Source organism: Triticum urartu, chromosome 3 (genome assembly GCF_003073215.2).
Source record: "Triticum urartu cultivar G1812 chromosome 3, Tu2.1, whole genome shotgun sequence".
NCBI classification, from domain to species: Eukaryota; Viridiplantae; Streptophyta; class Magnoliopsida; order Poales; family Poaceae; genus Triticum; species Triticum urartu.
Window position 1 is genome coordinate 662,441,986 of NC_053024.1, and position 17,887 is coordinate 662,459,872.

Consider the following 17,887-nt stretch of genomic DNA (forward strand, 5'->3'; position numbering starts at 1 on the left):
GAGCCTTTATGCATCTTGGTCATATCTTAGTTGGCTCTTGTGAGAGATTAATGGAATATCCCATTATGGGGGAGTGATGTGCTTTGTGCACTTCACAATCATATAAAGGTGAGTACATGGGGAATACCACTTAGTATTGATATTGCAAGCTTATCTAGTCGCTATGTGGTATGTCTTCTCATGAGAAATTCAAATTCTAAATAGTCCATTAATTATCTCTTGTTGGATCCTTTTATTTGCCTCTTGTTTATCCTTAATTGGTATCACATTATGGGGGAGTAATATGCTATGTGTATATTACTAGCCTAGAAAATGTGTACATTTGAGATATTGTTACCTAGAGTTGATATTGTAAATTATCTTGTTCCTAGGTGGCATGTTAGCTCTACAAGTTGCAATTTGCTTTTTGTTTGGTGTGAAGATGATGTCGGGTATCCTTATTATCTACCACCGGGAATTATTTCCAAATACTTCTTGTCTTTTGACAATTAGTACTCACTTATGTGTGGTAGAAATTATTGATCATCTTTACATTGGCATGTGCTTTTATTTGCTTTATCTCTTGCCTAGGATTGTGTCAACTCCCATTGTATTCCATACCACTTGTGGATCTTGTTGTTTTCTTGACCTTGTCTAGTGTTTTCTAGATATAATGAAAGTGGTGGTCCCACCCCGTGCATTTTGTATTCAAATGCAAATTCTCTATAATGCACTAGTCTTGGGGGAGCCATCCTATTCTCTATAAAACACTCATCTTGTGATCCTTATCAAGTGTGTGTTTGTGGAAGGCAAGCCGTTTCTTTTTGGTGCTTTGTGCCATCATGAAACTCTTAGAGGGCTTGGTTTGTTTGGAACCATTCTCTCTTTTGGGAGTTTGACATCTTTCTTTTTGAGTGTATCAATGGATATCTCATTCCTTGATGTATCTTTTATGGATATCCTCCAAGTGATGATTTATTCATTTGGTATCTTTTCTTCGCTTGGTATTTCTTTGTCTTTTGGTCTCGGTTCTTGAAAGTCTTGAGCATGCATATTTACTTCTTGTAGTTTCTTTGGCATGTTTTCTTTCTTTGACCCAATATATAGGGGGAACTCCACCAAGTCTCAAATTGGATGAGATGTGCATGAAATTCATTTTCATATCTATATGCACATATTTATGTGGAGTTTGTCCTATGTGTTGTTGGTTCTCTAACTTTGTAACACCCTCGATGCGACTATATCTCCCATGTGTGAGGCACGACTTAGAGGCATAATCGCATTGAAGGCATATGTCGCAAGTTAGGCAATCTTCACAACATCCCATGTAATATAAATTAATAAAGGGGAGATAACATAGTTGGCTTACACTCGCCACGTCAATCAAGTACATAAATAACATTACATCAACCAAACACTCATGGCCCGACTACGGCGCCAAAATAAAAGATAACCCAACATGCGACACGGTCCCGATCACCCCCAACTGGGCACCACTACTGATCATCAGGAAAGGAAACATAGTAACGTTGAGAGTCTTCGTCGAACTCCCACTTGAGCTCAAGCGCGTCTCCTGGAGCGGAATCATTCAGGCCCTGCATCTGGTGTAATAGTAATCTGTGAGCCACAGGGACTCAGCAATCTCGCACCCTCGCGATCAAGACTATTTAAGCTTATAGGAGGCAAGGTAAATATGTGGAGCTGCAGCAAGCGACTAGCAAGTATGGTGGCTAACTTATTCGCAAAAGAGAGCGAGAAGAGGAGGCAAAGCGCGAGCGAGAAACTAGAGAACAACCTGCGCAAACATTACTCCAACACCGTGTCCACTTCCCGGACTCCGCCGAGAAGAGGCCATCACGGTAACACACTCAGTTGATTCATTTTAATTAATTTAAGGTTCAAGTTATCTACAACCGGACATTAACAAATTCCCATCTGCCCATAACCGCGGGCACGGCTTTCGAAAGTTCAAATCCCTGCAGGGGAGTCCCAACTTAGCCCATGACAAGCTCTCACGGTCAACGAAGGAATAGACCTCCTCCCAAGACGTTCCGATCAGACTCGGTATCTCGGTTCTTCAAGACACTTCGACAGGTTAAAACAAGACCAGCAACACCACCCGAATGTGCCGACAAATCCCGATAGGAGCTGCACATATCTCTTTCTCAGGGCACACTCAGATTGTCAAACGTTCGGTAGGCCAGCCCAGAGTTGCCCCTGGTAGCCACCGGCGGCTGACGGTTTTGGACCAACACTCAGAGGAGCACTGGCCCGGGGGGGTTAAAATAAGATGACCCTTGAGTCTGCAGAACCCAAGGGAAAGAAAAGGCTAGGTGGCAAATGGTAAAACCAAGGTTGGGCATTGCTGGAAAAGCTTTAATCAAGGCGAACTATCAAGGGGTTCCCATTATAACCCAACCGCGTAAGGAACGCAAAATCCGGGAAACATAACACCGATATGACGGAAACTAGGGCGGCAAGAGTGGAACAAAACACTAGGCGAGAGGCCGAGCCTTCCACCCTTTACCAAGTATATAGATGCATTAAGATAACAAGATAATATAATGATATCCCAACAAGTAAATAAATGTTCCAACAAGGAACGGCCTTCCAATCTTCACCTGCAACTAGCAACGCTATAAGAGGGGCTGAGCAAAGCGGTAACATAGCCAATCAACGGTTTGCTAGGACATGGTGGGTTAGAGGTTTGACATGGCAATTTGGAGGCTTGAAAGCAAGTTGTAGGGCATCGTAGCATTGGCATAGCAAAAGAGCGAGCAAACTAGCATAGCAAAGATAGTAGTGATTTCGAGGGTATGATCATCTTGCCTGCAAAGTTGGTCAGAGTTGACTGGATCCTCGAAAGCAAACTCAACGGGCTCCTCGTTAGCGAACTCGTCTCCCGGTTCTACCCAAACAGACAAACAAGCAACTAAGGACACAATCAACCACGTGCAAGGAACAAACAATAATGATGCAAAGATGATATGCTATGCGGAAATGCGATGCGGGATGCAAATGCAAGATATGACAGGAAATGCATGAACCTGGCCTCAACTTGGAAATCCAAGTGTGCCACTGGAAAGATGAGACGAAATCGCTTGAAAACGATATAAAGAACGCCGGAATCGGAGTTACGGTTTGGAAATGGCAAGCGATTCAAATATGACACCGGTCTGCGATTTACAGCAAGTAGCCATCTAAATGCAATGAAATGAACATGCTACAGCACCCAAACATGACAACAAAATACATGGCAGGGATGCATCACAAGATGCTTAACAAAAGTCTAGCACTGAGCTACGGCCAATTCATCCATTAACAGGTTCAAACAAGCATGGCAAAATGCATATGACAAACAGATCTCAGACTTAGTGAAATTAACACTTGTCTGGAATTTCAGATCAGGTAGCCCTCTTCGGAGCAACAAAACTACATGCTACAGGATCTGAACATGGCAAAGTAAAGCATGGCATGGAGCTACTCAAAGAGCTTAACAAAAGTCCCTTAGTGACCTTGAGCCAAAAGGGACCAAAAAATACAATTGCAAGCATGTGAACATAGCAAAAACATAATCAGTTTTCATACTTAGTGAAAACTGGAGCAAGCTGAAATATAGCTCAAGTAGGCATGTTTATGAGCTCGATGCACTAACTACGGTGCAAGTCATGGAAAGAAAAGCATACACCTATCAATAAGGCACAAAATTCAAGCTAGACATGTCAAGAACAATAGCATAGCATGCACGGATCAACTACAACATCATCGGCAAAATTGCAAACAAGTTGACAATCTGCCCAGATTCACAATGTAGCAAAAGTAGAGCTTGATTGACTCAAGCTAGGGTGCTCCATAATTGCAAAAAAAGACATGGATGGATAGAGCACTACAAGATTAACAAAACATCCTTACTGATCATCCTCAAAAGAGGCACGGATCACTAGGAAACAACATGAACATATGGCATCATGAGATAAACAGCTGCACGACTTAGTGAAATTACTAAGTCCCTGAAAACAGAATTAGCAAGTGCACCACTTTGCAAGCTTGCACAAGTCACCACACACATCACAAAAATACATGGGTTGCACCTCTGGAAAGATGACAAAACCCTTAACAAAATATATGTAGAGCATCAGGGCATATCATGCACACATTAATCATGGCAAAAATGACAAAAAGCTAAACGGAGTAGCAGATCTGGCAATTATCTCAAGTAGCCCTCTTCTAACAGCATTTCGGGCAACAAGATTAACTCAAATGAAAATGATGCAATGGATTTAAATGATTTACGCTCTGAGATGAACATTTGATATGCTATATGCATGAATCGGAGCTACGGATGCAAAGTTACGGAGCTATGAACAGGGGCACATGGATCTGCAAATCAGGACTTAGTGAAAAAAACACCTCCGAGATCTAGGGTTTGACCTGGCACGGAAATCAAGGCGGGGCCGGCGAGGCACTGTTCACCGGCGGCGGATCCGGCGGAGGGCGGGGAGGCGGCGGCGGGGAGGCGCGGCGGCCCGGGAGGAGAGGCGGCGCGCGACGGCCGGGGTCGGCGGCGGATGCGGCGGCCCGGGCGACAAGGTGGCGATGGCGGCGGCGGGGCGGACCGCGGTGGCACGGCGCCGGAGTGGAGGGCGACGGCGCGGGCGAAGGGCGCGGGCGGCGGCGGCCTCGGGCTGGCGGGGCCCGACGTGGGCTCCGCGGGCCCTTGGGCGGCGGCGGGTGGTGGCGGTGACGTGGCAGGCGGATTGGGCGAGGCGGCGGCGGCGGACGTGTCCGGCCCGGACGGACGTGTCCGGCCGGCGCGAGAGGAATTAGGGTTTCGGGGAGGGGATCCGATTTGGGGGATCTTTATAGGCATAGAGGGAGTTAGGAGAGTCCAAATGAGGTGCGGTTTTCGGCCACGCGATCGTGATCGAACGCTCTAGATGATGGAGCAGAGTTTAGGTGGGTTTTGGGCCAAATTGGAGGGGTGTTGGGCTGCAACACACACGAGGCCTTTTCGGTCCCTCGGTTAACCGTTGGAGTATCAAACGAAGTCCAAATGGATACGAAACTTGACAGGCGGTCTACCGGTAGTAAACCAAGGCCGCTTGGCAAGTCTCGGTCCAATCCGGAAATGTTTAATCCCCACACACGAAAGAAAGCTAGAAATGACCACCGGAGGAGAACGAAGCGCCGGAATGCAAAACGGACAACGGGGAAAATGCTCGAATGCATGAGACGAACACGTATGCAAATGCAATGCACATGATGACATGATATAAGATGCATGACAACGACAAAAACACACGGAGACAAAGACCCGAACCCGAGAAAATAAATATAACTTAATGCCGGAAAAAGAGTTGGAGTACAAATTGGGAAAGTTACATCCGGGGTGTTACAACACTCCACCACTACGAAAGGATCTCGTCCCGAGATCTAGGACTGAAAGAACGCCGGGTACTCAGAACGGAGGTGATCCTCGCGTTCCCAGGTAGCTTCACGGTCGGAATGGTGTGACCACTTGACTTTGAGAAATTTGATTGATTGTTGCGAGTCTTGCGTTCAGTCTCTTCAAGAATAGCAACGGGGTGCTCACGATAAGAGAGATCTTCTTGGAGCTCAATGTCCTCGAAGTTGACGGTGCGGTCAGGAGGTCTTGAAGCACTTTCGAAGCTGAGAGACATGGAACACATCATGAACATTTGCAAAGTTTGAAGGAAGCTCGAGTTGATAGGCGAGGTCGCCTCTCTTGCTGACAATCTTGAAAGGTCCCACGTATCTAGGGGGCAAGCTTCCCTTTGATACCGAAGCGACGAGTACCTTTCATAGGAGAGACGCGGAGGTAAACATGATCTCCGATCTCGAAAGCCAAATCACGGTGCTTACTATCATAGTAGCTCTTCTGCGGGATTGGGCTGCTTTGAGGTTATCTCGAATGACTTTGCACATTTCCTCTGCCTCTGTGATTAAGTCATCCCAAATAGCGCGTTGCACACGTTCACTTCTGAGGCCAGAGTGGGGAGGGGTACGGCAGTTCTAAACAGCCCATGAGTTTCGACGAGATGCGAAGCCACCGCAGTCAACGTCAAATCACGGCCAGCTTCTCGCGTAGGTTTAGAAGGCCCCCGCGGGCGTCCCCTGCACCCATGCCATCATTTCACGTACCGCGTTAGCCTGTGAGAGAGGCCCTCACTGTCCTCGAAAGTCCAGAGCGCTCGCAAACTTACGGGGGTTCTCGTGGGGCTGTAAAGGACTGAATCATGCGATGCTTAAAGGAAAGACAATCTGCACGAATGGGGCGTCCCGCTAACGTACCCTATCGCGCCTGCTCATTGGCCCGAGAGGAACAGCATCACACCAAGCCTGACAATATCTCAAGGAATCTGGTTGACACGCAAACACTGTGGTAAGCTCGCTGGCTCCCTCAATCCATGCAATGGTGTGCAGGGAGGTAGGTGAGAGGCTGTTTGCTGAAGGGCGATGGGTTCGTGGCTCATGGCCTTCTGGGAAGAAGGGAGGAGATCCCCACAAACTGGATCGGTAGAGAGAGGATGGCTCATCTTGATCATCTAGAAGAGGATCTAAGTATGGGACACTACAAGCCAAGAACACGCACGAGACTCAATGTACGAAGAGAGAGAGGCCTATGTCGTAGTCGGCCAGGGCCAATCGTGATGGGGATGATCGGCATAGGAGACCGACGCTCTTTGGGAGGAGTGCCCAGCAACAGAGGTAGGGACTGGATGCGCGGAGGGCCAGATTTGAGTTTCGGTAGGGATGGAAGACATCAAAGCAAGAGGGCAGACCACACGCGTAGGATCCACCTCCCACTGGGAGGCACGGCTGTGACAGGGGGAAACCACGTCGATCAAAGGTGCATCGTTCAACTCGGGCAAACATCGACGATTCTACCGAACACTGCAAAGGTTAGGGAAGATAGTATCATGCTAGTCTCGTGGCGGCTGGGGGGCTTCGCCTCACTCTTCTGCGACACTAACATCATTCATGGAATTGATCATCTCACGCTTCATGCCGGAAAGGTCCACCAATTGAACTAACTTTGCGATTGCAGTGCTATACACTCCGTGCATCCGATAATGCTAACCCCGCCGAGGATGAAAGATGGGACAGAACGTAGAGCACGGACAATGACGAGACTCACTTAAAGTCACCCTTTGGTCTGAGACACATAAGAGTATTCCACTTCAGATAAGAGAGGTTGGTTCCTGTCATTCAAGGCGGACATCTTAGTAGTCTTTGCGCGCGGATTCTAAGACTGGCTTGGCGCTCAATTGGCGGCGAATCTTCACCTTTTGCATCATGAAGCTATCCAATGAACTGGGTCTTCTGGCGACCAAGTCTTGGAATCACTTGCGCAAAGAGAGGACCAAGGAGCTGAAGGCGATGCGAAACTAGAAGAGGACTGAACATAATGTTGGCAGAGATATGTCCCTACTAGGCCCGAATAGACATCGGACAAGCGCGGGTTGATAAGGCGCGGATTAAATCTAAATACATGGCGTGCAACTACAGAGCATCTACCAATCACAATGCATCAAAAGCGACATTCGGAGACCGTCCTATTGGCCGTGACTAATCTACGAGAAACTCAAGATATACCCTCTTGAATTCATTTTCGTCCTCGATCAGAGTTTATGGTTCATGAGGTGAGGATTTTCCCCCTGTAGGCGGTAAGATTTGATATGACTATTATCTCAGACTTAAAGTGAAAGTGCAAGTCCCACGCGTCGACAATCAGTATAAATGTCTACTTGTTGCTTTTTCCATAGAGAAGTATTTCTCCAATGGTCAAAAGTGAGAAGGGGAATAGCTCCTTAGAGGACCATAAAGAGACCACCATTATTGAAGCCTATATTGCAAACTTGATATCATGAAATGACTATTGGTATTATTTCATTCATGCCTCAGACGAATGTATTAACTAGACACATAATACGAATGTGCTGAATACATAGAACCATACAAACCGGTGTTCACTAGTAATGCCTCTACGTGACTTAGCTTCTTAAAATCGAATAGATGGTTATGGTTTTCCTAACCATGACACAATGAGTTTAAATTTGATAAATAAGGGTGATCACATCATTAACTGAAATATCTGATTTGATCATGACCCCTAGATTCCGAGCTTACCTAACGCAACGAGCAGTGATATCATGGGTTGCTTGTCTATGCTTATTCTTCATGACTTGAAGTAGCCTATGTGATGACAAAGTGCAGATTAGCAACATACCGTAGGCAATAATAAAGATATTATTTATTTCCTTATATCATGATAAATGTTTATTATTCATGCTAGAATTGTATTAACCGGAAACATAATACATGTGTGAATACATAGACAAACAGATTGTCACTAGTATGCCTCTACTTGACTAGCTCGTTGATCAAAGATGGTTATGTTTCCTAACCATAGACATGAGTTGTCATTTGATTAACGGGTTCACGTCATTAGGAGAATGATGTGATTGACTTGACCCATTCCGTTAGCTTAGCACTTGATCGTTTAGTATGTTGCTATTGCTTTCTTCATGACTTATACATGTTCCTATGACTATGAGATTTTGCAACTCCCGTTTACTGGAGGAACACTTTGTGTGCTACCAAACGTCACAACGTAACTAGGTGATTATAAAGGTGCTCTACAGGTGTCTCCGAAGGTACTTGTTGGGTTGGCGTATTTCGAGATTAGGATTTGTCACTCCGATTGTCGGAGAGGTATCTCTGGGCCCTCTCGGTAATGCACATCACTTAAGCCTTGCAAGCATTGCAACTAATGAGTTAGTTGCGGGATGATGTATCACGGAATGAGTCAATAGACTTGCTGGTAACGAGATTGAACTAGGTATTGAGATACCGACGATCGAATCTCGGGCAAGTAACATACCGATGACAAAGGGAACAACGTATGTTGTTATGCGGTTTGACCGATAAAGATCTTCGTAGAATATGTGGGAGCCAATGTGAGCATCCAGGTTCCTCTATTGGTTATTGACCGGAGACGTGTCTCGGTCATGTCTGCATAGTTCTCGAACCCGTAGGGTCCGCACGCTTAACATTACGATGACAGTTATATTATGAGTTTATATGTTTTGATGTACCGAAGGTTGTTCGGAGTCCCGGATGTGATCACGGACATGACGAGGAGTCTCGAAATGGTCGAGACATGAAGATTGATATATTGGAAGCCTATGTTTTGATATCGGAAGTGTTCTGGGTGAAATCGCGATTTTACCGGAGTACCAGGAGGTTACCGGAACCCCCCGGGAGGTGAATGGGCCTTAGTGGGCCTTTACGGAGAAGAGGAGAGGCGGCCAGGGCTGGGCCGCGTGCCCCTCCCCCCTAGTCTGAATAGGACAAGGAGAGGGGGGCGGCGCCCCCCCTTCCTTCTCTCCCTCCTCTTTCCCCCTCCTGAATCCTATTCCAACTAGGAAAGGGGGGAGTCCTACTCCCGGTGGGAGTAGGACTCCTCCTGGCGCGCCCTCTCCCTGTCCGGCTGCACCCCCCTTGCTCCTTTATATACAGGGGCAGGGGGGCACCCCATAGATACAACAATTGATCAAGTTGATCTTTTAGCCGTGTGCGGTGCCCCCCTCCACCATAGTCCACCTCGATAATACTGTAGCGGTGCTTAGGCGAAGCCCTGCGTCGGTAGAAGATCAACATCTTCACCACGCCGTCATGCTGACGAAACTCTCCCTCAACACTCTGCTGGATCAGAGTTCGAGGGACGTCATCGGGCTGAACGTGTGCTGAACTCGGAGGTGTCGTGCGTTCGGTACTTGATCGGTCGGATCGTGAAGACGTACGACTACATCAACCGCGTTGTGCCAACACTTCCGCTTTCGGTCTATGAGGGTACATGGACAACACTCTCCCCTCGCGTTGCTATGCATCACCATGATCTTGCGTGTGCGTAGGAAACTTTTTGAAATTACTATGTTCCCCAACAGTGGCATTCGAGCCAGGTTGTATGCGTAGATGTCATATGCACAAGTAGAACACAAGTGAGTTGTGGGCGATATAAGTCATACTGCTTACCAGCATGTCATACTTTGGTTCGGCGGTATTGTTGGATGAAGCGGCCCAGACCGACATTACGCGTACGCTTACGCGAGACTGGTTCTACCGACGTGCTTTGCACACAGGTGGCTGGCGGTTGTCAGTTTCTCCAACTTTAGTTGAACCGAGTGTGGCTACGCCCGGTCCTTGCGAAAGTTAAAACAGCACCAACTTGACAAACTATCATTGTGGTTTTGATGCGTAGGTAAGAACGGTTCTTGCTAAGCCCGTAGCAGCCATGTAAAACTTGCAACAACAAAGTAGAGGACGTCTAACTTGTTTTTGCAGGGCATGTTGTGATGTGATATGGTCAAGACATGATGCTAAATTTTATTGTATGATATGATCATGTTTTTTGTAACCGAGTTATCGGCAACTGGCAGGAGCCATATGGTTGTCGCTTTATTGTATGCAATACAATCGCCCTGTATTGCTTTACTTTATCACTAAGCGGTAGCGATAGTCATGGAAGCATAAGATTGGCGAGACGACAACGATGCCACGATGGAGATCAAGGTGTCGCACCGGTGACGATGGTGATCATGACGGTGGTTCAGAGATGGAGATCACAAGCACAAGATAATGATGGCCATATCATATCACTTATATTGATTGCATGTGATGTTTATCTTTTATGCATCTTATCTTGCTTTGATTGACAGTAGTATTATAAGATGATCTCTCACTAAATTTCAAGATAAAAAGTGTTCTCCCTGAGTATGCACCATTGCCAAAGTTTGTCATGCCCAGACACCACGTGATGATCGGGTGTGATAAGCTCTACATCCATCTACAATGGGTGCAAGTTAGTTTTGCACACGCAGAATACTCAGGTTAAACTTGACGAGCCTAGCATATGCAGATATGGCCTTGGAACAATGAGACCGAAAGGTCGAGCGTGAATCATATAGTAGATATGATCAACATAGTGATGTTCACCATTGAAAACTACTCCATTTCACGTGATGATCGGTTATGGTTTAGTTGATTTGGATCACGTGATCACTTAAAAGATTAGAGGGATGTCTTTCTAAGTGGGAGTTCTTAAGTAATATGATTAATTGAACTTAAATTTATCATGAACTTAGTACCTGATAGTATCTTGCTTGTCTATGTTTGATTGTAGATAGATGGCCCGTGCTGTTGTTCCGTTAAATTTTAATGCGTTCCTTGAGAAAGCAAAGTTGAAAGATGATGGTAGCAATTATACGGACTAGGTCCGTAACTTGAGGATTATCCTCATTGCTGCCCAGAAGAGTTACGTCATGGAAGCACTGCTAGGTGTACCACCTGCACCAACAACTGCAGACATTGTGAATGACTGACAGTCGCGTGTTGATGACTACTCTATAGTTCAGTGTGCCATGCTTTATGGCTTAGAACCAGGACTTCAACGACATTTTGAACGTCATGGAGCATATGAGATGTTCCAGGAGTTGAAGTTAATATTTCAAGCAAATGACCGGATTGAGAGATATGAAGTCTCCAATAAGTTCTATAGCTGCAAGATGGAGGAGAATAGTTCTGTCAGTGAGCATATACTCAAGATGTCTGGGTACTGCAATCACTTGATTCAACTAGGAGTTAATCTTCCGGATGATAGCGTCATTGACAGAATTCTCCAATCACTTCCACCAAGCTACAAGAGCTTCGTGATGAACTATAATATGCAAGGGATGGATAAGACAATTCCTGAGCTCTTCGCAATGCTAAAGGCTGCGGAGGTAGAAATCAAGAAGGAGCATCAAGTGTTGATGGTCAGTAAGACCACCAGTTTCAAGAAGGGCAAAGGGAAGAAGAAGGGGAACTTCAAGAAGAACAGCAAGCAAGTTGCTGCTTAGGAGAAGAAACCCAAGTCTGGACCTAAGCCTGAGACTGAGTGCTTCTACTTCAAGCAGACTGGTCACTGGAAGCGGAACTGCCCCAGGTATTTGGTGGATAAGAAGGATGGCAAGGTGAACAAAGGTATATGTGATATACATGTTATTGATGTGTATCTTACTAGAGCTCGCAGTAGCACCTGGGTATCTGATACTTGTTCTGTTGCTAATATTTGCAACTCAAAACAGGGACTACGGATTAAGCGAACACTGGCAAAGGACGAGGTGACGATGCGCGTGGGAAATGGTTCCAAAGTCGATATGATCGCGGTCGGCACGCTACCTCTACATCTACCTTCGGGATTAGTATTAGACCTAAATAATTGTTATTTAGTGCCAGCGTTGAGCATGAACATTATATCTGGATCTTGTTTAATGCGAGACGGTTATTCATTTAAATTAGAGAATAATGGTTGTTCTATTTATATGAGTAATATCTTTTATGGCCATGCACCCTTGAAGAGTGGTCTATTTTTGATGAATCTCGATAGTAGTGATACACATATTCATAATGTTGAAGTCAAAAGATGCAGAGTTGATAATGATAGTGCAACTTATTTGTGGCACTGCCGTTTAGGTCATATCGGTGTAAAGCGCATGAAGAAACTCCATACTGATGGACTTTTGGAACCCCTTGATTATGAATCACTTGGTACTTGTGAAACGTGCCTCATGGGCAAGATGACTAAAACGCCGTTCTCCGGTACTATGGAGAGAGCAACGGATTTGTTGGAAATCATACATACAGATGTATGTGGTCCGATGAATGTTGAGGCTCGTGGCGGATATCGTTATTTTCTCACCTTCACAGATGATTTAAGTAGATATGGGTATATCTACTTGATGAAGCATAAGTCTGAAACATTTGAAAAGTTCAAGGAATTTCAGAGTGAAGTTGAAAATCATCGTAACAAGAAAATAAAGTTTCTACGATCTGATCATGGAGGAGAATATTTGAGTTACGAGTTTGGTCTACATTTTAAACAATGCGGAATAGTTTCGCAACTCATGCCACTTGGAACACCACAGCGTAATGGTGTGTCCGAACATCGTAATCGTACTTTACTAGATATGGTGCGATCTATGATGTCTCTTACAGATTTACCGCTATCATTTTGGGGTCATGCTTTAGAGACGGCCGCATGCACGTTAAATAGGGCACCATCGAAATCCGTTGAGACGACGCCTTATGAACTGTGGTTTGGCAAGAAACCAAAGTTGTCGTTTCTGAAAGTTTGGGGCTGTGATGATTATGTGAAAAAGATTCAAGCTAATAAGCTCGAACCCAAATCGGAGAAATGTGTCTTCATAGGATACCAAAGGACACTATTGGGTACACCTTCTATCACAGATCCGAAGGCAAACCATTCGTTGCTAAGAATGGATCATTTCTAGAGAAGGAGTTTCTCTCGAAAGAAGTGAGTGGGAGCAAAGTAGAACTTGATGAGGTAACTGTACCTGCTCCTCTATTGGAAAGTAGTTCATCACAGAAACCTGTTCCTGTTTCTGTGACGCCTACACCAATTAGTGAGGAAGTTAATGATGATGATCATGGAACTTCAGATCAAGTTACTACTGAACCTCGTAGATCAACCAGAGTAAGATCCGCACCAGAGTGGTACGGTAATCCAGTTCTGGAAGTCATGCTACTAGATCATGATGAACCTACGAACTATGAAGAAGCGATGGTGAGCCCAGATTCCGCAAAATGGGTTGAGGCCAAGAAATCTAAGATGGGATCCATGTATGAGAACAAAGTGTGGACTTTGGTTGACTTGCCCGATGATCGGCAAGCAATTGAGAATAAATGGATCTTCAAGAAGAAGACTGACGCTGACGGTAATATTACTGTCTACAAAGCTCGACTTGTTGCGAAAGGTTTTCGACAAGTTCAAGGGATTGACTACGATGAGATTTTCTCACCTATAGCGATGCTTAAGTCCGTTCGAATCATGTTAACAATTGTCGCATCTTATGATTATAAAATTTGGCAAATGGATGTCAAAACTGCATTCCTGAATGGATTTTTGGAAGAAGAGTTGTATATGATGCAACCGGAAGGTTTTGTCGATCCAAAGGGAACTAACAAAGTGTGCAAGCTCCAGCGATCCATTTATGGACTGGTGCAAGCCTCTCGGAGTTGGAATAAACGCTTTGATAGTGTGATCAAAGCATGTGGTTTTGTAGAGACTTTTGGAGAAGCTTGTATTTACAAGAAAGTGAGTGGGAGCTCTGTAGCATTTCTAATATTATATGTGGATGACATATTGTTGACTGGAAATGATATAGAATTTCTGGATAGCATAAAGGGATACTTGAATAAGTGTTTTTCAATGAAAGACCTCGGTGAAGCTGTTTATATATTGGGCACCAAGATCTATAGAGATAGATCAAGACGCTTAATTGGACTTTCACAAAGCACATACCTTGACAAAGTTTTGCAGAAGTTCAAAATGGATCAAGCAAAGAAAGGGTTCTTACCTGTGTTACAAGGTGTGAAGTTGAGAAGACTCAATGCCCTACCACTGCAGAAGATAGAGAGAAAATGAAAGATGTTCCCTATGCTTCAGCCATAGGCTCTATCATGTATGCAATGCTCTACAAGACCTGATGTGTGCCTTGCTATAAGTCTAGCAGGGAGGTACCAAAGTAATCCATGAGTGGAACACTGGACAGCGGTCAAGAACATCCTGAAATACCTGAAAAGGACTAAGGATATGTTTCTCATATATGGAGGTGACTAAGAGCTCATCGTAAACGGTTATGTTGATGCAAGCTTTGACACTCATACGGACGATTCTAAATCGCAAACCGGATACGTGTTTACATTGAACGGTGGAGCTTTCAGTTGGTGCAGTTCTAAACAAAGCGTTGTGGCGGGATCTACATGTGAAGCGGAGTACATAGCCGCTTCAGAAGCAGCAAATGAAGGAGTCTGGATGAAGGAGTTCATATCCGATCTAGGTGTCATACCTAGTGCATTGGGTCCAATGAAAATCTTTTGTGACAATACTGGAGCAATTGTCTTGGCGAAGGAATCCAGATTTCACAAGAGAACCAAGCACATCAAGAGACGCTCAATTCCATCCGGGATTTAGTCTAGGTAGGAGACATAGAAATTTGCAAGATACATATGGATCTGAATGTTGCAGACCCGTTGACTAAGCCTCTTCCACGAGAAAAACATGATTAGCACCAAGGCTCCATGGGTGTTAGAATCATTACTATGTAATCTAGATTATTGAGTCTAGTGCAAGTGGGAGACTGAAGGAAATATGCTCTAGAGGCAATAATAAAGTTATTATTTATTTCCTTATATCATGATAAATGTTTATTATTCATGCTAGAATTGTATTAACCAGAAACATAATACATGTGTCAATACATAGACAAATAGATTGTCACTAGTATGCCTCTACTTGACTACCTCGTTGATCAAAGATTGTTATGTTTTGTAACGCCCTCGATGCGGCTATATCTCCTACGTGTCGAAGCACGACTTAGAGGCATAACCGCATTGAAAGCAATGTCGCAAGTAAGGTAATCTTCACAACACCCATGTAAATAGATAATAGGGGAAAAAGGAACATAGTTGGCTTACACTCGCCACGTCACACAAATACATGAATAACATTACAATCATCCAATACACTCATGGTCCGACTACGGTACCAAAATAAAAGATCAACCCCAACATGCGACACGGTCCCGATCGCCCCAACTGGGCACCACTACTGATCATCTGGGAAAGACACATAGTAACGACGGGAGTCTTCGTCGAACTCCCACTTGAGCTCAAGCGCATCGTATGGAACGGTATCATCGGTCCCTGCATCGGGTTTGGAATTAATCTATGAGTCACGGGGACTCAGAAATCTCGCACCCTCGCGATCAAGACTATTTAAGCTTATAGGTAAGGCAAGGTAATATGTGGAGCTGCAGCAAGCGACTAGCATATATGGTGGCTAACCTGTTCGCAAAAGAGAGCGAGAAGAGAAGGCAAAGCACGAATGAAGAACTATGATCAAGAAGTGATCCTAGAACAACCTACGTCAAACATTACTCCAACACCGTGTTCACTTCCCGGACTCCGCCGAGAAGAGACCATGACGGTTACACACGCGGTTGATTCATTTTAATTAAGTTAAGTTTCATGTTATCTACAACCGGACATTAACAAATTCCCATCTGCCCATAACCGCGGGCACGGCTTTTGAAAGTTCAAATCCCTGCAGGGGAGTCCCAACTTAGCCCATCACAAGCTCTCACGGTCAACGAAGGATATTCCTTCTAGCGGGAAGACCCGATCAGGCTTGGAATCCCGGTTACAAGACATCCTCGACAATGGTAAAACTAAACCAGCAACACCGCCCGAATGTGCCGACAAATCCCGATAGGAGCTGCACATATCTCGTTCTCAGGGCACACCGGATTGTCCAAGGTTCCGGTAGGCCAGCCCAGAGTTGCCCCTGGTGGCCACCGGCAGCTGACAGGTTGGACCAACACTCAGAGGAGCACTGGCCCGGGGGTTCAAATAAAGATGACCCTTGAGTCCGCGGAACCCAAGGGAAAAAGAGGCTAGGCGGCGAATGGTAAAACCAAAGTTGGGCATTGCTGGAAGAGTTTTATTCAAGGCGAACTGTCAAGGGGTTCCCATTATAACCCAACCGCGTAAGGAACGCAAAATCCGGGAACATAACACCGATATGACGGAAACTAGGGCGGCAAGAGTGGAACAAAACACTAGGCAAAAGGCCGAGCCTTCCACCCTTTACCAAGTATATAGGTGCATTAAGATAAACAAGATAATATGGTGATATCCGAAAAATAAACAATGTTCCAACAAGGAACGATCTCCAAACTTCACCTGCAACTAGCAACGCTATAAGAGGGGCTGAGCAAAGCGGTAACATAGCCAATCAACGGTTTGCTAGGACATGGTGGGTTAGAGGTTTGACATGGCAATTTGGGAGGCATGATAAGCAAGTGGTAGGCATCGTAGCATATGCATAGCAAAAGAGCGAGCATCTAGCAAGCAAAGATAGAAGTGATTTCGAGGGTATGATCATCTTGCCTGCAAAGTTGTCAGAGTTGACATGATCCTCGTAAGCAAACTCAACGGGCTCCTCGTTAGCGAACTCGTCTCCCGGCTCTACCCAAACAAGACAAACAAGAAAAAGGAACACAATCAACCACGTGCAATGCTCAAACAACATGATGCGGACATGGTACGCTATCCGGGATGCGATAAGTGATACATATGCAAGATTTGACAAGGAATGATTTAACCTGGCCTCAACTTGGAAATCCAAGAGTGCCACTGGAAAGGTGAGGTGATTTCGGTTGAAATCGATATAAAGATCACCGGAATCGGATGCACGGTTTGGAAATGCAAGCAAAACAAATATGGCACTGGTCTACGATAATCAGCAAGTAGCCATCTAAAAGCATCAAGATAATTATGCTACAACACTCAAACATGACAACAAAATACATGTCAGCGATCCACTCATAATGCTAGACAAAAGATGAACACTGAGCTACAGCCAAATCATCCATTAACAGTTCAAACAAGCATGGCAAAAATGCAAACGATAACAGGTTTCAGACTTAGTGAAATTAACACAAGTCTGGAATTTAACATCAGGTAGCACACTTTGGAGCATAAAAACTACATGCTACAGGAACTTAACATGGCAAAGCAAGGCATGGCATGAAGCTACTCAAAGCACTTAACAAAAGTCCCTTAGTGACCTTGAGCCAAAAGGGATAAGAAAATACAATTGCAAGCATGTGAACATGGCAAAAACATAATCAGATCTCAGACTTAGTGAAAAAAACCTGGAGCATGCAAATCAGTTAACGAGTAGGCATGTTTACGAGCTCGATGCACTCACTATAGAGCATGTCATGACAAACTAAGCATACACCCATCACGGATACATGGC